We start from the raw sequence: 23093 nt of genomic DNA on the forward strand, positions 1-23093 counted from the left end.
ATTCTTGCTGACATAAATTTCCATAGTAGATCTAGCAGAGATCAAAGATCCTTTCTTAATTTCATTACTACCCATACGACGGGTACATTTCATCATCTTCCAAAATCTACACGATTAGAATCAAATACTACACCTGATATCGCTATTACATCAGCGTCTTTAACGTCACGCTCACCATAGACGTCCTCGATCCATTTGGGAGTGATCATGTGCCGTCAAACTTAGTATCCAAATTCGGAAACCTCAACATCTCGACGCTCCCCCACCTCGTATGATTCCTCGATATGACAAAGCAGATTGGGAAAAATACCGATCATATCTCAGTGAACATTTAGAAGGTCTTGAGCCCCCTACAACAGAACCAGAGCTATATAATTCATTGGAGACTATCACTTACCACATTCATCAAGCATCTGCACCATGTATACCTCAATCTCAGTACACACCACACAAGCCTAAACTTCCACCACAATATCCTGTTATGGTGCAGCGATCCCGACAGTTCTTCCGCGAATATATCCATACTGGCAATCGTGAAACACTTCGCCATCATTGAGTACTTCAGCGTACTGTTCAAAATTATGTAAAAGCCTTTAAATTACGACAGTGGGTCAAAACTTGCAATTCTCTCTCCGAAACTTCTCATCCTACCCGATATTGGAAACGACACAACGCTCTTCCTGGCAAATTTACAAAAACTATATACCCACTCATCATTAATGACTCTCCAGTACAGACTGATCTCGACAAAGGCAATGCCTTCGCCACATACCTACAAGATATTTTCACATCACTTACTCCTGATCATCCTGTCTGAAATCACCCAGTGGAACGCTTTGACTTCTCCTCCTTTCACCTTCAGCCAGACATTGCTCATCCACTCAACACCAATCGCCCTCTCACAAAACCCATCACTCCAGAAGATATCAGTATAGCCATTGCACGCAAACGTAACACCGCACCTAGCACTGACAATATCTCATATCGTCATGTTAAAGAAAGTCCCTACGCAGTTTTCTACATTGTTTCTCTCATATTTATGTTCATTCTTCGCACTGGCTACATACCATTACAATGGAAGACTTCAAAAATACTTGTTTCTTAAACCCAACAAACCAGCTGACAATGTCTCCTCATATCGACCCATACAATTGACTCCAGTTTTCAGCAAGATCTTAGAAAAAATCCTAGTGAAACGACTACATACACATCTCACCCGCTATAATCTATTGCCATCTTATCAAGCAGGATTTCGTCCTAATTTCAGCATTAATGATCAGTTATTACGCCTCCTTAACTACATCGCCAATCACTATAATACTTCCCGGCCGTCTTGTTGAACTCTCTTCGATTTGGGAAAAGCTTTTGACAAGGTTTGGCACCACGGGCTTATATATAAACTTGTGAACTTTCGTCTCCCTCTTACTTATATTCGATTCATATATATTTTTTTCTTCTGTCGCCTAGCATATGTTACCATTAATCACACCTTCTCCCATCCAATATTTCTTCACTCTGGAGTACCGCAAGGATCATCTCTTTCTCCATTGCTCTATCTTCTTTACGTAGCTGACCTTCCAACTCTACCCACTAATATCCATGTGTTCCAATACGCAGACGACACCGCCTTTTTAGCATTAGCTAAAACCATCCATCAGCTGAACGTGTCAATGCAATCTGCTATAGATTTATTTGTCGATTGGTGTAAACAGTGGCGTCTACAGATTAATGCTCTCAAAACACAAACTATAGTCTTCTTACCGCCTAAAAAGTGCACTAAGGTGCAGAGAAACCCAAATCTTCTTCATATCACAGTAAGCGACACACGTCTTCCACTCAGCAAAACTGTTACATACCTAGGACTTACCTTAGACACACATCTTACCTGGAAGGCTCATCTGCAGCATATCACAACCAAAGCTTAGAATCGTCTTAATTTACTCAAACGTCTTACAGGCACTACTTGGGGTCTCAGTCCACCCACTGTACTAAACACCTATAAAGTATTTTTACGTCCAGTCATCACATACGCTCATCTAGCTTGGATCGCCGCACCTCTCTCATTCTACAATAAATTGATGATATTGGAACGACATGCACTCGGCATTGCCTACAGAATCAAACTACCTAGTCCGACACATGAACTCTATCAACGTATGCCCTTTCCAGATATTCTCTTCCATCTTGAGTCTCTCCGTATCAAGTATTTCACCACACGTCTTCAGGATCACCATCCACTTCTTACCGATACGATGACAGCTCATGTAGATTTTTCACTTTGTGACCCTATTCTCCACCCACCTCTAGCACTGCTCTTTAGTCTCTACCACTATACTCTACCTCCAAACCACCGTTATCTCCCCTTAGCCGAAGAATTGAAGACCGACGATATATCATCCTTCATCTGTCCATCGTTTGCACTGTAACACCTCTGTCACTAACATGGTCTCCCACTGTTTTTCATCAATGCTTCGAGTAGCCCCCAAGCGAGAAGAATAACCTACATCTGTTTACTAACATAACCCTGTGCTATGTCTGCTGTGTATCGCACTTTACCACATCATGCTCATCACCCATTCTTTCACGATTGTGATCCAAAAATCACAATGTCCTACCTCCAAGTGAACGTAATAAATAAATAAATAATAAATGTATCAATAAAACTGCCAATCACAAATTTTCCTTTCCTATTTTACCACTTCTTCCTTATAGTCAGTATTAAAATATCCCATAGACCAACCCTCAGTATTTTCTTCCCTCGTTCTACTGACACCCATCTTCCCATAGAGGGCGCAACCCTCGAGCGGTTAGCTAGCCTCCGGCGGCTAGCAAAAAAGAAACTTATCTTTTCGAAACATATTTTGTTCTATAATTTCCGCTGCCCCCGACATTTAGTGTCAGATTTCAACCGTAGTATTGAACTGTGAATTTTGATTTACGTAAGTCGCTCAGCCGCAGCACCGGTTTCATGTAGATATCGAAAAAATGTGGGAAATACAATGTGGTAAAGAGAACCCTTATGTATAATTTCAATGTAATATCTTGAAAACTATAGGAGAACTTTTTAAAAATTGTTCTTAGGAAAGAAAGATGTCACGCCCCTCCGCCCACACTTGGTGCCACCAAGTTGACCATCCGGTTAGAAAACACATCTGGGATGCTTTTTGGTCCATCTTTGACTTGAACTATAAAAGAACAGGCTTAAATACACGTTATAGATAATAAATAAGCAGTCAAAGATGATATTAGGTCATGGTATACAAAATATACAATAAATCTTAAAAGGGTTAATAAAAAAGTTCAAATTATACTGTATTTCCTATACAATATATGAATATACTAGATTATTTAATATATCGAAACACTAACTATGCAATAAAAGTTCTATTATAATAATTTAACATTTTTATTGAAATAGCGATTTATGTGTGGGGCGCATTTGCACCCAACTCGGTAAATAACGTGAAACATTAAAGTTGGTAATAAGAAGGTTAATTGGTGTTAATAAGATGCTTGATATACAGATCATATTTACATTAGGGCAATAACTGAGAACTGGATACATTATCTTAATATCGAAATAACATAAGAGGTAGCTTAATTTGTTTGGTGTCTTGTTGAAATCATTGTTGCATTGTTTATTTCTGTAACGAAAAAGATAAGAATTGCTAAACAAGAAATAAGTATAACACGCAAGTTATTAAAAATATTACTAATTGACGCCCTACAGATTGAACTAATTTAAGACCGCACTATTTAATTAGCATTATAGTTCGCCAATTGATGTACTAGAATGTTATATTAGCATACACTATGTTATGTTGTGTGGTTGTAAATAAAGTAAGCTTTTTTATTTAGTACTGATTTGTATTAGAAGTAATTATTAGGATAGGTCTACAGAAATACATAATTCCAATAATTATCATGACAATCGCCTTACATCAATGTTCATATATCTTTACAATTGCATCGTATCTTTTCTTATTCCCAATTTAATAATGTTATTCTAAGCTAAACATTTACTGAAATAAGATTATGTTTATAAAGTAAGTTTATGATATAACCAATGTTTAATTCGGAATCAAACATTTATAATGGTCATGAAGTTGTCATACAAGGTGTATTATTTATGTGTACAAACTTTACTCGGACCCCTTTCGTAATACTAATTCAAAAATTATGTTAATATTCTGATCCTAATTACCATGAATCTTTGAAACCATACGCAGCATATCCATACTATACTATGTATCTTTGTTCTTTGTTCAACTAAGTACTTTCCAGCTAATACTGTATGAGAATGCAGCGCAGGGTAGTGTCGTCATCATCATCATACGTTTTCTGCCCTTTCTTGCAGGTCACTTGCAGCCGCTGAGAAGTTTCCATGCTCCACGGTCCTCCGCTAACCTTTTCGTCTTGACGTATGGTCTTTCTCTTTTTCTTATCGTCCATTAATTGTAGTCACTTTCGCCCCTTTCCTCTCCTACCCCTCCACCATGGCCTCTACGACGTCCCTCAACATAATTTCCTAAACAGTTTCTCTTCCTTTTCTTAACAATATCTAAAAGTGTTCTTCTCTCCCCACCATTTCTAACACCCTCTTATTCTTTTCCGCTCAACCCAAATAATTATTTCCATTCTTTTCAATACCCACCTTTCTAAAGCTTCGTTTTTCATCACTTTTACGTAATGTCCACGTTTCCGCCCCATACAGTACAACACTACACACGAAACATTTTATGAGTCTTTTTTTCAACTCTTTATTCAAGGTCCCACAAAACAGACATTTAATCCTCCTAAAAGCTTTTTTCGCGTCATTCTTATCCTTGTTTTTATTTCATGTTCACACGACATGCCATTACTAAGAATACTACCCAGATATCGAAAACTATTCACTTGTTCTATATTCTCCCTCTCACTTTTATATTTGACATAGAACTTCTCGTTCCAATCACCATGTCCTTTGTCTTTTTAACATTTGTTTTCAAGCAATATTCTTCAAAGCTCATCTTCAGATTTTCTACCATTTTATTGATTTTGTTTTTAGATTCTGCAAAAAGTGCCATATCGTCTGCAAGTCTCATGCATCTAATCATTCTACACCTATGGAAATGCCGTCATCATCATGTAAACCCTTTTTCACTATCTCTTCTAGATATACATTGAATATTGTTGGCGAGAGGCAGCATCCTTGTCGAACTCCCATTCCAATTGCACTCTCTTCCGTCAGTTCTTCCCCTATCCTAACTCTTGCTTGTTGATTCATGTATAAGTTTGTATGAGTCTTCGATCTTTCGTTTCTAGCCTTATCTTCTTTAGAACTCCCAAAAACAATTCCCAATTCACTCGGTTTTTCTAGATCTATAAATACAAAATATACCTCTTTCCCTAAACCTGCACCTCCTCAACATTGTTTTTACTTATAACCTCCTGTTTAGTATTCGGAGCAAAAATTAGCTGTATGAAATATGAGACTAATAGTTCTATAATCCTCACATCTCTTTGGGTTCGATTGCTTAGCCATCGGTATCATGACCGTCTTCAAGAAGTCTTTTGGCCATTCATAGTGGGAAGAATTCTTTCTTTCCTTTGTCTCCCATAATTTTAATGAATTCAATTGGTATATTATCTATCCCGGTTGCCTTTCCATTCCTAATGCCGAATATAGCCTTATCAAACTCATCCCGAAGAATACTAAATCCTTTATCATCCTCGCCTACTTCATTTTCTACTTCAACATTTAAGTCTTCAACGTATTCTTTCCATCTTCATGTGACCTCTTTCCTCTCGGTGACTACCTTCCCATTCTTATTTTCTACTGCTATCGCAATACTCCCTTGTTTCTTCCAAAATTTCATAGATTTCACATCCTTGTACATTTCCTCAAATTTCCTTTCTAGTTCTTGTATGTCCTCGCACTTTTTATATATAAAACACCTACTTTCTCCATCTGTCGGTTTTTCTCTGTAATTCATTATTTAACTTTCTGTACATCTTTCTGCCCTCTTCTGTATCAACCTGTTTCCACTTCTTACTTTCCCTCATTTAATGCAACATCTGTTCTGTAACACAAGGTTTTTAGCCGTTTTGTGTTCGCGGTAACCTACTGTTTCTTCTGCAGCTTTATGTAAACAAAGTTTAATGTGTTCCCACCGTTTGTTACTACGTTTGCCTATAGTTTCCTCCTTTCAATATTTTTCTTCGAATTTTTCAAAGAAAATATTTCTTATTCTCGTTTTTTAACTTTACAGTTTTCATTACTTTGTTGCCTATTTTTCTTCTGTCTATATTTTTCAGTTGGATATCTATTTCGGCCAGCACATGATTATGATCAGAGAAAATTTCAGCTCCGAGAAGGGTCTTCGCGTTCTTTAAGCTCTTCCGGTACCTGTCCTGAATTATAACATAGTCTATCTTATGTATTTCGCCATCTATTGGTGATTTCCATGTATATATTCTTCTCATCTGTCGATTGAACCAAGTGTTTCCAATTACTAGTTAATTTTGTGTACAGAGATTCACTAGTCCCTCTCCCCTTTCATTTCTTTCGGTTTAACCATATTTCCCAAGGATACTACCTTCCTGTTTTTCTCCCACAACTGCAAGGTAGGGAGTGTCATTTAAAAGAAATATACTGCAATCCACAAGGCATGTCAAAGAATGTGAAAAGAAAGTTACAAATTATATACCTAAACTATATATAGAAACTATATATAGAAACTAAATCCAATATATGTTCGGATAACCACATTGGGACATATATTATGCATATAATCGGTGTGTAATTAAGTATTAATATCAGAATAGCCCATTTTTCAGATATTGAACCTAATATATCGAGAGCAGTATATAACCTAAATTGAGATAACAAAAGCAATATATATATATATATATATATATATATATATATATATATATATATATATATATATATGTGTGTGTGTGTGTGTCCTCAAATGAATACGTAAATCCACAGTGTGCACATAACTTGTTGCAGACAAATATTTATATTGCAAATACAAACACTAATATGTATATTTCAATCAGACATGTGATTCTTTGAGAGTTAAATCTAAAATCGAAAATATATTATTATAGATTTATTATATTCTCTTTTACTACGCGTGTTCAGTCATATTTTCACCCAATACCTAATACAGAATTCTCTTCGTTTTATAAATAAATTACAATTATATTTTCTGCTAAGTATTTTATTAAATATTGGACATGCAATTTAGGACGACATTCTAAACATTGTAAAGAATGATTTACTTATCAAACTTTATTAAACCACAAATTTTTGTTACACTTGTATATGAAAGTAATCACTGTAGTATGGTTACCATAAGTAGATCATATTTGCAATTTGGAAGTTAATGTTGCTTACATATTTTAAATAAACAGTCTTTTATTACCATAGAAAATTTACTTTTCTTTTAATTTAAGTTTTCATATTTCTTACCTTGTATTGTTAAGTGAAATAAGATTTTCGATTAAATCAGTTTGTAGGGGCGGGCAAAAGAATATAGCAGGGACATCGTCTGTTATTGAGCACGAAGTAGTAAAAGTTTCAATGGTGAGTGGACTTGCTGTATATTCATCGTATAATTCCTTGGAAACAAGTGAAGATAAAACGAGAACTATTAAGAAGATCAGTACCCACAACAATCTGAAATAACAACATAAAATGCTTATAATATGAGCTTTATCTTAAATGTATATATTAATAATCCATTGTGTGGTTGGGAATGTCATTTACTTCAATCAGAGTATAATATGCAGAATGCTATACATTTTAGTTAGATAATATTGAGTTTAATCCTGCACGTACCATTAAGGTGTAAGTCATATAACGAAAATATATAATTCTCATTAATCTGCTAGTGGAATATTATAGCGCTTGTGTATAAACAATACACTGCAACACACATTTTAATTGTATAACTAGATATTAGGAGCGCTCTACCTGATTAACAATAATTCGGCACCATTTATCATACCATGTATTTCATATTTTGGAAATAAACATTTAATCCGAGAACTACCAAGCAGGTCCATTGGACCCGTAATTATATTTTTCAATATTTTTATTCTCTTCCTGTTTAAGCAATGACTGTCTCATTTAGTGGCTTTTACTTTTTGATCAATCTGAATAAAAAACAAAAGAAAGACTTCACTCGTGTTCATGGGTTGCCAAATTTCCTCAACTGTCCCATTGTCTACCATTCGGGTCCAATGGGCCCATTGCCAAATATGAGTATGTATGTCCTGTATATACTTGCTTATTTTGTGTTTCTATCATAAAATATAGATGGCATGCGCTGTCATTTTACAGACCTGAATTTAGTTAGTGTAATTGCCACTAGATGTACATCGAATAATATTTGTCTTAAATGCTACAACTGATTTTAGTTGCAATTTCTCTTCAGTAGTTTTAGTTAGTACTGCTGAAGCTATACATTTTTTTAAACGATGTAACTTCTCTCAGCAGTTCGTGTATTAGAATCCATACTAGTATCTTCCATTCACACACTTTTTGAAACGGTGTAACTTCGCTTAGCAGTTCGTGTATTAGAATCCATACTAGTATCATTCATTCATACAAAAGTGTTCTATGTGAAAATGGCAGCATCAAAGCAGAACCTACGCAATGAAGACATTCAAAAATATTTATATGAGTTGAGTTCTGACAATGAAGTGGCCGACAGTGAGTACGTGCCATCAGATGATGATGGTGAATTAGATTATGTGGAAGCAGAAGAGGATATTATAAGTGAATCTGAATCGCTTGATCATCTTCCCCTGTTGCAGCGTTTAAGACTGGCCCAAATGTTAGACCCTCCCACCGGAAATTTGGAGTATGTGTCGAAAAATTGTGTGGAAGTATGGCAATCGCATCCCCCGAAATCAAGTCACGGTCGTGCTAAAAAAGCAAATGTTATTTATGAAAAATCAGGAACTACTCGTTATACACTAAGAAATTTGGATGATGAACTTCCTGCTTTCAGGCTTTTCTTTCGTGATTCTCTGAGTGACAGCATTTGCAAATGGACAAATAAAGCAGGGGAGATTTATATGGCGCTGATTGGAAATGTATACCTCGGGACGAATTTGAGAAATATGTTGGAGTATTGATTCTAATTGGTGTCTACAAATCCAAAAATGAAGAAGTCACCCAGCTGTGGAGTTTTGAAGATGGTCGCCCATTGTTCAACCGTATAATGTCTCGTAGCCGATTTCAGTCAATAAACAGAGGGGTCCGTATTAACGACGCAGTCTCAAGACGCAAAAATCGGTCCCCAGATAAGCTGCAAACAATTCGCGAAATTTTTGATTCTTGGGTATGTACACGTCAGGATACTTTTGTTTTGGGGATAATGTAACAATTGACGAACAACTTGTGGTATTTAGGGAACGATGTCATTTTCGTCAATATATCCCTAGCAAACCTGAAAAATATGGAATCAAGATATGGGTTTTTTGTGACAGTGCTAAGAGTTATGCATGGAACATGCAAACTTATACTAGGCTGCAAGAAAATCAACCAAGAGAAGTAAATCAGGGTAAAAGGGTTGTGCTAGATTTAGCTGAACAGTTGTCTAACAGTGGCAGAAACATAACAGCGGATATTTTTTAGCCAGTTTAGATCTTGTGAGAAAACTGCTAGAGAATCGAATAACCTACGTGGGAACTGTACGGAAAAACAAACCGGAGTTGCCTCTGACTTATGCAACCGCGAGTGGACGGCATGACAACTGAATTTTATTCGAATTTATCTTATTGTCGTGGAGGCAGCCAGGGAACAACTTGCGAGCTATACTACTGCTTTCATTTACAACACGGATCGACGTGGCTTTGTCTACGAAATGCGATCGAAACGGACCTTGTCTTTTATGGGAAAAAAACTTACACAATTGGTCTCTGAATCGAATAATGCATTGATTCATTCATACACAATAGTGCCCACTATTACTATGAGTGGTTCTCTTCTTCCAAAAGTATTTGTTGTGCTTCAAGACCCAAGTGGAACCTTTGTTCCCACAGTTTCCAAACAAATGTTTCTGGCTGACAATAGCATTGTCACTGCCACTAAATCTGGGAAAATGGGGAAATCAGAGTTGAAATTTTGGTTTAAAGAAGCGTTTTTCCCTTTCTGTGCAGAACAGTCTGCCCTGCTTCTTGACGCATTGACAGCTTACAGTGATACCATTTGTCCTGAAGACATTCGTCCAAATAGCATTATTACTCTTCTCCAAATAGCTCCTGGTGCCAATTGGAAAAATCCACCAATTGGACAAGTTGTTTTCGACAGTGGGTAGCTCTTTACCGACGATTGAAAGAAATTTTGATCTGAGAGACGATATTCATTTTGAAGTTTACCACAGGGACAATATACTGAAACTACAGTCTTGAATTTATTTCCAGTTTTCTCCTCCGCTGTTCAGGGACATGATTTTATATTCATTGCATGCAATGGGTACACACAAGAGCGTCTTTCTGCGTTAACAGTGCCAGTGCAATATCGTCTCCAGACCACTACAGCGAATGTGAAGGGCAGTGTGAGAACAAAGTGCATTATGATTTGTGCCTGGTGCCAACGGAATTTGTGTTTCTCTCATTTCATCGATGGGCCTGATTTCTGTTTTTGTTTCGTCTCTCATTGAAATGTATTGAGGAACTATCGAGTAGGAGTTACATTTCAATAGCGAGAACCTACGTATTTTTGGAAAGCTGCTCTGTTCGGGAGCTGTGCACATGGAAACATACACAATAAATATGCTTGTAACTTCTAACCAAATGCACTTATCTTAAAACTTTTCCTACCATTGTTTTTCTGCCTAATTCTAGCCCAAAATCATGTATCATATTGTCCTATTTCTACTAACGAAACTTGATCTGAAATCAAGATGGCGGATCTCAAGATGGCTGCCGTCAAGGTTCACATTACCGTTCAAGTTCCCCTTAGGTATAGTATGTACCCACATTGTTGTTATTGACGTTTTATTATTAACAGGCAGTTTGCAAGGGGTGGTACTGAACGTATTATTTAATTGTCGACATGGACATGCGACATTTCAATCTGCCATTTTGGTTAATTCTACCTGAAACGCAGGTAGGTTTCTATTTGAGCTCATTGATACTTCCCTTGTAAGACACTTTTGCAACACGACACAATGATGTGTCGCTGTAGGCCGCTTCTTAGTACATGCTGAGAAATGATCATATTTGCTCAGTAACAGTTACACCAAGTCGATGGACTGCGTTATTCTTTAACAACGATAGTGTAAATTACTTCCTAGGCCATCTTGGTCACGAAACGAAATATGGGCAGTTTTCTAGTATATTTACGCATGTGGTTTAAAGGTGCAGAATTATTATAAGACATTATTCTTCCACTGGGTGATGTCTATCTACATATTCGACAATATTCAGGTTGTAGCTAGAATTTGAAGGAGAACTGTGAAATCAGGGATGCTACGAACATGAGTTACGAAGGAAAAGGTTACTACTGTTAGGAAAATGCTTGGTGAAACAGACGGGTTTCCTAGCTCCGAATAAAGATGCCTTAGACATAAATACATCAGGTATTAATTAGATGTTGCATTATTATTTGCACGTGAAGAACATTGTCGTCTTCTGGTACCGCATAGCCTGACGGAAGAGCAGATAATATGACGTGAGACATGGATCCAGATGTTTGATAAAGGTGATACCAATATGTGAACAACATCACGACAGGTAACGAGACTTAGTTGTATTATTACGATATAGCATCCAAGACTCAAGTATGGGTATTTTATAATGAGCATACACCTGCCGCTGTCAGAATATCCCGATCAATAAACAATAAAATGATATATGTATTTTTCAAATCTAATGGAATTTACTAAGCATGTAGTTTTGGATTAAAAAATACATTCGTCGCTAAGTGGTACATTGAATACTGCCTGCTTAAAGGCATCGAACTATGAAAAACCTACGATCGAATTCTAGAATCGGCACCTGTTCCTCAATCATGACAATGTCACCATACATAAAACCAACACCTAATATTCGACCACAACAGGACTAATCCTTCTTGGGTATTCCCTCTCACTCCAGACATTGCTATCTGCGACTGTGCACTGTTTCCTTATGTGAAAATGATGGTGAAAGTGGTGTGGGCTTCTACTGACGACGATCTTCTAAAGGCTTAGAACAACGAGTGCCTTACTCACTATTAAATCTTGGTACATATGATTTAACAATTGGTTTCGGAGGATAGACACGTGTAATGAATGCAATAGAAATTGTTTAAAGAAAAAACCTTTATTACAAAAGTTTCCTAGTACCCGTTTTATGTTTCAATAGTGGAAGCTAATAGGAAATTGAATCATATTTCATGAAAATGTAATATATTTAAGAACATCGTGGGATACACGTTTTCTTAATGGTTGGATAACATGGTATTATTTCTGATAATTTCAACTTCTGACAAACTAGATAAAAATTAAATCCTAACACAATTGCACATACTTTTCATTTTAGGAATAAAATAAGTAACACAAAACTACTCTTCGAAACTATTGTATATAAAGAAAGCTTTCCAGTTCCTACTTTGAAGTGATTTTAGTCATATGCAGCAGATGAATTTATTGTAACAACAAGTAACGAGCTCTACTAAAAAGCCCCAAGAAAAGGATATATTGTCCTTCATGAAAGTCAAAAGACGTTAAATTATGGTTAAGCGGAATAGACATTTCTAAAAAAAAAAAAAAAAATAAGGAGAGAAGTAACCTAGAGTTCATTTTAGGTGGAGAGTAAAATACATTGCGACGGAACAACACAATTACTCTGCATTTTTCCTTTCAGATGAGGAGATTGCAACAAGTGTGGAAGTGATGAGTGACTGCTTTAATTTGCCGAAAGAACAACAAATGGAATCGTAATAAGTATGGATGGACTAGTATCGAAGGTTTCTTCATCGTCAGGGTGAGTACATTCGTAACTAGGTTACATGTGTACTTTCGTTGAAAATTCCCCTTCCTCGAATGTAAATTGATACCGTATAACTGAAACGTCCAATTCCACTATCGATTATTATGCACACCAACAAATGTTGAAAGATGAAAGGGACGCTGTAGCTTATATTAATCACTGCTGTTAAGAGGCACTTTAGTAGTGTCACCATATCCTCCTGACTACCAGAGGAAATCACAACATGAAGCACGAGGAATCTTATCTGCTGTCCAATTGCTAAACATAAGGAGCTTCTGCTATTGTTGTCTGACGGAATCACAATTTGAAGTGTGGAAATTACCCTAATAAAGGTTTCAACGATAGCAAAGCTCGAGATATCAGCAGCAACGAACCTGTAAATGTCGTCATTTTTGTAGATCCGGCTCTACACGGGGTATAACAGCATCTCCAAGATACAATGTTAGGTTGTCTGCACACGGGCAAGAATATTGGGAAGCTAGAAGAACAACGAAATGTGGTGAGTATCGCTCAGGAGTTGGTATGGGGATATTTATAAATAAGTCAATGTTCATTGATAGAGAGAAGGCAATAGACCACTATTAACTATAGCATTCGACAAACTATTATATCCTTCAACAGGTAACGAGAAACCAGAGTCAAACACAAGGTACAATTGCAAAACATATTTAATCTTCATCCGCTCGTGTCCGCGGCAAATTGAACATCATTTTTGGTTTTTGTGTGCCATTCTTCCCAGAGCTCTAAGATTATGGCTGGAGAGGTGTGTACTCTCCATTTATACTCCCGTCCTCTAAATTAAGTGCGGTCGCAGTCTAACCAGCAACTTCTTCCAGCTCAGTACAAGCCCAATGTCGGTGGTGGAGCGTAGACGGCCATTCGGCCGTGAGTGGGAGCGAAAACGTGATTTTCGTTGCGCATTTACATAACAATGTAAGTAAAAGCTTCATTATTTTTCATTGGCTGTTTCATTTTCAACTGCTCTAAAACCAAAAATAATACAAGAAGACCAATCTGTTCGAATTAGCATTAGTGCTAATGAATGAAACCTTGAAACCTCGTTCTAAAATCTCATCTTTGTCAAAATATTTGCTAGTGTCCTTGGCACAATATAGGTAGCAAACTACAGATGGTGAACCAGTCCAACCAATCCAAAGGGCTGTTTGCTACCTCTGAGGGTCAATACAAAACAACGGAACTCGCCTTGAATGTAAAGATTGTGGAAAAACATCTGCAAAGTGCACTCAACCATTACTATTACAGGCATATATAACTATAATCTCACAACGAGGACAGTGACATGGATGTGAAATAGCTTAGAACCCGCCCTGAATGCATAGATTGTGTAAAAACATGTGCATGAAAGACTGAATCATTACTACTACTTGCAGCAAATGCCATTAATCTCAGAACGAGGACAGTGTCATGGACGTGTTTAAGTTAGATTCTGTTATTTTGCGTTTTGTTCACTGTGTATTCATTTATATTTAGAAGTGTTGTATTTTAATTTAAATATATATTTTTGGTCAACAATGATTTGTTTTAATTTACTAATCCTTATTACTCCAAAAAATACACTTTGCATCATGCACAATCTTAAAAATCATGAATAATCACTTGCCGTCTGCGCGAGCGGAAATGTGAATTCGTAGTACGCGAGCGGATGAAAGTTAACAAAACTACCGCGGATTGAATCGTACGCCTTAATAGTGGGCTTCTACATTATGCGTGTTATATCTTTACCCGATGGAGAGAGACGGGTTGCTTAATAATTTGGTAATAAAGTTGCTTTCGTGGGGAAGCAGTCGATTAATTTTAACGTGTACTTGTAATTTTTCAGAAGTGGAGTGGAGCCCGATAGTATCTTTATCGGAAAAATGCATGACCGCGTCGAACATCGCAAACATCGGATGGATTAGCCTACTCATTCATTATACAGACGTATATACCATCGGGATAGATGTGATATTATAGGAAGACTTTCAGCACTTTTAGATGCACCAATATACATCAAGAAATTCTGAAAAGGACTGGAGATGGAAGAATACAATTTGCGAGCAGAATGGCGAATATTGCAGAATATGTATCCATTGTTAACGTGATGATAACAGGCGCTTCGATAGATCCTTTCCTTCCAAAGCATCGTGAGAGGAATATTCATGAATCAAAGTACTCCGGGGTAAGCCATTCACAAAATTGCCATTTTGTATATTCCAAGAACACACTTTTTTCCCGTTTAATGAATCATACTATCTTATAAATTTGACGTGTGCTCCAAATTCAACGACCTATGTCACTTAAGAGGATATAACGTGCGTACTGACATTCCCCGTTGATCTTTCCAAATCAGAACATATAAACTACCACCACTCTGCCTACAAAACTACATGGTACCGAAATATGCCGATTATTTTTAAGTATGATTGCAAGCTGCAATCAAATGAAAGTATCATCATGATCTTCACTTTCCGTTTCACAAGGGACCCAATACGTAGCAGCACATTTTTTCTTTAACATTGTTTTAGTCATGAAATTACGAATGTTCATGTACGATGAAAACATAACGAAAACGGAATGAAATAATATATTTTCAAGTTTTGTGCCGTAATTCTAGTTGAAAAAGTTCTTAGAAACATCTAAATATAGATAGGAATGCAGTAGTAAAATAACCCAGGCAGAAATAGGAATACACAGTAGAAAATGGATCCTATTATGTATAGGCAGAAGCAAAGTTTAAGCTTTTGTGAATGCGTGATTGAGTTATTAGGTTCCATATTTCATGAAGTCAAAAAGCGTTTTCACGTACAATGCAAGACCTCAAAGATAATATTTCATATTTTAATCATTTTAATGTTAACAATTGCATTTCTCATTACCGTATCTCAGAACAACGTACACAGCTTATTGGTAATAGAATTACAAGAAAAACAAGGAACAAATGGACCAAAGTCGGTTTCTGAGAAGAACTAAAATGATTGATAAAGTTCAGCATATAACATTTAGTCAGAACATAGACAACTCTGGTATTTCCACGATATTAAGCCAGAACTATAAAAGCTGTTTATCAAAACCAGACTGGGAATTAGGACTTTAAAAGAGAGGATCATTAGCTACGCATAAAATGCATTGGCTGTTACTAAGGTTTAGTTCAAATATATGCTAATATCTTACCAACGTAGAGTACTCATCATATCAATGTGATAATTTTAATATTTTCAAATGGAGGAAAACTGATGGTTAGTTTCTCGACGAGGTATCCAGCATCAACGTGGAACAGGGATAAATTTTGAACATTACTTTTAAAAAATCGAGTAGTTATAAGATTCAATAAGATGTGCGTTTCCCACGTTTAGCTCATTCCATCTTTCTTTTGTTATCTTATATTTAACAAATTTCAACAACAGATATCAACTTCTCTACCACGGTAGAATAATAAGTAGCATATTTACATGGAAATACAGTATAGTTCTTCTGGAAAGAACAGAATAAATTTAGAAAGAACAGACGAGTTTAATAACGAAAGTTGAGAAAGTTGTTCTTTTTCTATATTAGTAGTGTTTTCTTGCTACTGTTCACTTGCGTAAAACGCATAAAAACAGCGTATGATACTATATTAACTATGTTGAATGTCGATTTATATTAAGATTAAATTCATTAAAACTTCCGTATTAACAATTAGGCACTTTAAGTTTCAACCTCAGCTACTTACTTTTCCACTTTATTCATTCCTTTAGCTACAAAGGTCAATCCATGTACAGTTGAATTACTAACATATTCAAGCAGCGTCGTCTTAAAAACATTTAGAAGCTTACTTTTAATGGATACACGTATTGTTGCCATGTCATTCCTAAAACTAAATCAACTTTATTATTGGATTACATCAAACATAAATATATTTAATTGTAAGTTTAATATACATAAAATGCAACATTTTATACTAATTGTAAATAAATAAATAACTAAAGAGTAACGCATATCTGTTAATTGATTACATTATGTACATTACATTATATACATTAATGTAACGCATATCTGTTAATTGATTACATTATGTACATTACATTATATACATTATGTACATGTTTTATAAAAAGAGAAAATAACTTTCAAGACCAAAACTGACTTCAAATCTTTAAACAAATTTCCAGGATAGTTTTTTATGTTCTCTAAAAGTTTGCGTACAGTGATACTTGTGCCAAATTAGATTCGTACAACTTATTTCTAAAACATAAGGTTCAGAAACGACATTTATAGTTGTAACCAATTAAACTAACGCTAGTAATCCGAGTTACTTTGTTACTTGGAAAAATTTGTTTCTCTGAAGTACCAATAGCACTTGTGGTATTTATTTGTTTCTTACTTTGTTCCATCCTTGGATATGTAGTTCAGTGTTGAAAATCCCATTTCTGTAATGCAACATCGTAAAGAACACAGAAGTAAAGTGAGAATATATTTGATATAACAACAAGTTATATATTGATTTACTTTAATAGTTCTATTCGAATTCCCTCTAGCGTGCTTTGTTTGATCGTGCGTTAGTTGTTTAACATTTTTGGCCTGGTTCGGTGCTTTGTGTATTCCATTTCATGTCCTTTTGCTTTACACCTAATTTCTGAATAATTTGCTTCGTGTTATAACTTGCACTAGTTTCATTTTTGTGGTTGAAATTTCGTAAATGTCTCAAGTGAGGAATTTACCAATTTCACGCACTTCAACTTTGGAATTTTAGTGATTATGAACACTGTTTTCGACTTGGAAGAGGAACTGGATGAATGGATAAATATTCTTGGGAGCGGTAGTAGGATAACAGAAACTAAGAAAGAACGATGAATTAGGTGAGTTTTTTTTCTCACGTTTTGTAGTGGGTGAGTTATAACAAATGTTTTGATGTTGGGTTGTTCAGTCGCTTTGATCGAATTCAACTCGGGCATATTGTTCTTAGTGTACTGTGGCGATTTTTGTCAAAAAGTAGATTTGTTCCTCCCCTTTCCCAAGAAAGTAAACTTTGCAACTTTTATTGAAATAATCCAGTATTTATTCTACAAGAATAGAATTATTAACTAGCATTATGAATTATTTTTCTAATTATACTGCTGCAATCGCCTGGCCTGATTTTACTGTATATGATTAAAAATAAAAGATTAAAAAAACGGAACTAAGATAAGTAAGCATATGCATTCAAGTAGAAATGAACTCCAGTACACAATGAAAATCAGAATTAAACAATTATAACTATATTTTAGAGCAAAGTTTATTTTCACGAAAAGTCTTTGACTGAAAAATCCGATTTTCGATTGTAGTGTCTGGGTTTAATCTAATTTGATTTTTTTGTTTGAAAGTATTTTACAATACAGTCAATATTTCCAAATACAAAATTATTGTACTCCGTTTTCGGGAAAAGATGTTAAAATTGCAGTGACCATATCAACTTTGTAAAATCAATTTTTAGAAACGTTTTTTGTCAACTGCGTTAATTCGTAATTTCTAGAATTTAGAGTAGTATTTCATATTTAGGAGCAAAGCTAAAGGATTAATTTATTTCAGTGAGAGGGCGAGAAAAAATGAAGTTAGTAAAATTATCATTAGGTCTTATATCAAACTTCTTTCGATTTTTGATATGTGTTGTTGTTGCTGATTTGAAAGCACCCATACGTCTAACGCAAAATTGCACATTCAGTATAGATAATAACGGAAAATAATATTATTTTTTTATTTTGATGAAATTCTGGTCTATAACCGTTTCAAGAATGTGGGTAACTTTATTAATGAATACTGGATTATTAATCGCGACAAGTGCTTGCTTTCCCTTTTGGATTTGGCATCTTCTACTAATTTCTGCAAAGAATTCAAGAAGAACCAGAATGTTGTATTGTCCAACTTATTCCTTGGATTCCAGTGGGTCGGGATGGGATTCCAGATTGATATACTTTGTATCGTGGCGGAAAAGAAGACTTTGACCAGGTAATGACAACTGCTTTGAAACAAATGGAGAGAATGAGAATTAAATCTGTTGTGTCTGTAGTTTTCTATGGTGAATATGCAAACTTGTGAACCAAAAGTTTAAGGACAATTCAAGTTATTAATATAAACTTTGCCGAAGATTATTCACTTATACTATCAAAAAAGAAATACGAAAGACTTTTGAAACGAAGAAATACAACATACAACTTTGCAAGCGGAGGCAAAGAAACCTAAAGTAATCAGACGAAAGTAATCCTGGTTCAGCGGTCAAGGCGCTCGACCAGTAATCTGGAGGTTCATGATTCAAATTCACTACAGATCCTTAGTGCTGGAACTTTCTCGATGAGACATTCGTAACCAGTGTCTCGAAGTCTATCCGGTACAAGATTTCACCCTCGTGGGAGGATTTTCATGCCGACCAGTGTACTACTACTACTACTACTACTACTACTACTACTACTAATAATAATAATAATAATAATAATAATAATAATAATAAAGACAAATTCCGTATAAGAACAGATTGTATTAAAATCTGTAAAATCCGCCTCGCCTTATATTGGGCAAACATTACTAAAATTGTGGGGATTTTAGAAAATTGTCAGGACCATGAAGACATATACTCTGCATATGTCCCTACAATTTGCTAAATGTTAAACGGAAGGTTTCCAGCCAAATTTCAAGGAGAAACTACGGCTACTGAACTCACAAGAGCCCTAAGAAAGTGTTTTAAAGTAATGGTTAGGCCAGCTAACCTACAGATGACGCCGATGATAAGAATGAAACAATTTTGGAATGAAGCAAGTGGGAGGAAGCGGAACCCTGATAAAACCTATATACACGGTAATGTCCAGCATAACGACCACTAGGAACTGAGTGGAACGGGATGAACTATTAAATTCACAACACCAATAATAATAATAATAATAATAATAATAATAATAATAATAATAATAATAATAATAATAATAATAATAATAATAATAATAATAATGGCATTAAAAGTTAGAAAGTTGCCCTAAAATTTGGCAAAACTTACTTAAAAGTAGGGATTTCGGGGAAGAGGTTCCGTACCTTCAAGACACACCTGTGCAACTATCCAGTTTTAAACGAAAGCGTTTTACAAAAGTTTCATGCAGAATGTATTCTACTGTATGTTTTAAGGAAAATAACTGTAATAAAAATAACTGAATATCACTCTACAGTGAAGCATATAATAAATTAATTTTTAGGATATGCAGAGGTAATTATAAAAGCTTTGCTACAAAAGTACCTACACAAACCATAAGTGAATGATCTCTGAAATGCAATGTAACAAAGTAGCCTATAAGATTCAGTCTACAGAGCAATTGTTACTTAAAGAACAGACATACACTATTTCGAAAATCGAGACAGGACAAGAAATATTTGCAATACTTTTCGTTTCGTCTCGGATCTCATCTACAAAGCGAGACGATAATTTGAGACGATTAACCTTGTCCCGTGTCGAATGTAAAATGTTAATTCTGATGTTATTTTGTTTGTTTTAGAAACGAGATGAGAAATTCCTCTTCTCGTGGACAACGTTAAACAAAACCGAAATATTCTTGCCAAATTTCACGGGTTTGCTTGTAATGGTATGACCTGAGCAATTATTTCTAATAGCTTTTAATATTCAACGAGATAATAGTAATTATTTTTAGTTTATTATTATTACTACTTCTGAAGATTTGATACTTAAAATATTGAAACATTCGAGTGTTCAAACATCTTAATATGAAATAAAAAAAAAAAACGTGTGTTATTGCCGATCAATCACCATCAAAAATTGTAAAGAAAAAATGTCCGACGTGGATTCGAATCAAGCACTTCTAGGTTACTGGCAGAGCGTCTTGACCACTCAACAACGATCACTGCGCGGTAAATGATTCGTTTATTACTTTAGGTTTCTTTGCCTCCGCTTGTAGGATTGTATATTTTATTTCCTCGTTTGAAAACGTCTTTCGTATTTCTTTTATGATGATCTTTGGTTCACAAGTTCATCACTTCAATTTATATATGAGAGATTTAATTTTCATACTCTGCATTTGTTTCAAAGCGGTCGTCATTAACTGATCAAAGATTTATATCCGCCACAATACAATAACATCTGCAAGACAATTATCGGTAAGGTATTAGCTTAGCAAACGAAATATATATTGTTTATTATTATGATAATTATAATTATTATAAATATATTAAATGATAATTTTAAAGCAAAAGGGCAGTTTCGAGATCAAATTATTATATTACCTATATTGAGTGATATCGCTAAATTTTACAGCGGCATTTCTGTGATCGATTGTATAGTCTTCATTTTAATAAGGAAATTACGAAAACTCTTAACAAAAACTCCAAAAAATGGTAAATTTAAGAGGGAAGATACTTCCAAGAGATAAGATTTATTTCTTGAATACAAACTTCCGTAGCGGAAAGATCGAAAGAGAAATAGAAGAAGAAACTTAATTGTAGGGGTATAATATGAAAATACGTGCTCCGTAAAAATGTCTCATTGAATCACATATTTGTCATTGAATCACAATGCAGTAGTTACTATTTGACAAAAGGTAACTCGTGGATGTTGGCCGAATGATAGGCTGCAGAAGTTACAATGAAAACTATGAACTTGTCTGTAAACTATGGTGTTAGCACAATATGTGATGACATCATATAGGATACAATAATCTGTCATCATAAGGTAATATAACTTAAAGAATTTACCTCCGTAGTTTAAAGGTTAATTATCCTATGTCAGACAACCTGACACCCGGTAGCTGAAAAATCGCCTTTTTTCCAGGGTCTCCTGAGAGCAAGGACTCAATTTTCCAGGGTCTCACGATACGCTATGCCCCACGCACCGTCCACCCATGGTCTTTTACGACCTCCATTTTAGGGGTGTATTCATTCTCTTTTATGAGCACATTTTAGGGAGTGAACTCGTTCTCTTTTATGAGCACATTTTCCAACCCCTCTTTTATCATAGCAGATAATACATAAGATTACGAACATATAGCATAGCAGATAATATATAAGACCACGAAACATATAGCATAACAGATAATACATAAGACTCATTACCTTTTATGTGCATTTTTAAGGGTGTACTCGTTTCCTTTTATGATCACTCTCTCAACCCCATAGCAGATACTACGAACAAACAGCAGAGCAGATAATACATAAGATTCATGCCCTTTTATGAACACTTTTTAGGGGTGTATTTGTTCTCTTTATGGCCACTTTTTCCAACCCCTATTTTAACATAGCACATATTACATAAGACATTCTCCAACACATTCTCCAACCCTTACTTAAACATAGCAGCGAATACATGGAGACTACGAACGTAGCACAGATTACATAGCAGAGCTAATAAACTAGTATGGCTTATTTTTTAACCACTATTTATACATAGCAGAGGTAATAAAAGAGTATGGCATATTTTCCAACCCCTATTTTAACATAGTAGAAATTGCACTGAGACTACGAACATACAGAGGAGCGGAAAATACATAAGATTCGTTTCACCCCTATTTGAACATAGCACAGCTAATAAAAGAGTATGGTTCATTTTTGAACCCTTATTTTACCATAACAGAAATCACACAGAGAGTACGAAACATAGCGAAGATTAAACATAGTCCATTTAGGGGGTATACGCGTTCTCTTTTATAAGTACATTTTAGGGGATGGACTCGCTCCCTTTTATGATCATATTTTTCAACCCCTATTTCAACATAGCAGATAATACATAAGACTACGTATTTTTTCCACCCCTTATTTTACCACTGCAGAGAAAACATGGAGACTATGAACACATAGTAAAGCAGATAATCTTTAAGAGGTGGACTCGTATGATCACTTTTCCACCCCTATTTTTACCATGGCATATAATACATAAGACTACGTAACATAAGGGGTGTACTCGTTCCAACCCTTATTTTAACATAGACAATGAGCACATTATAGCGAAGATTACTGAACCGTCCACCCACGGTCTACAGATTCATTCTCTTTGATGATCACTTTTTCAACCCTTATTTGAACATAGCAAATTCATTCCACCCCTAATTGAACATAGTAGAGATGTATTCTTTTAGGGTGTATTGATTCTCTTTTATGAGCACCTTGAACCGCCG

Source organism: Thermobia domestica, chromosome 1 (assembly GCF_964235325.1).
Source record: "Thermobia domestica chromosome 1, izTheDome1.hap1.1, whole genome shotgun sequence".
NCBI lineage: Eukaryota > Metazoa > Arthropoda > Insecta > Zygentoma > Lepismatidae > Thermobia > Thermobia domestica.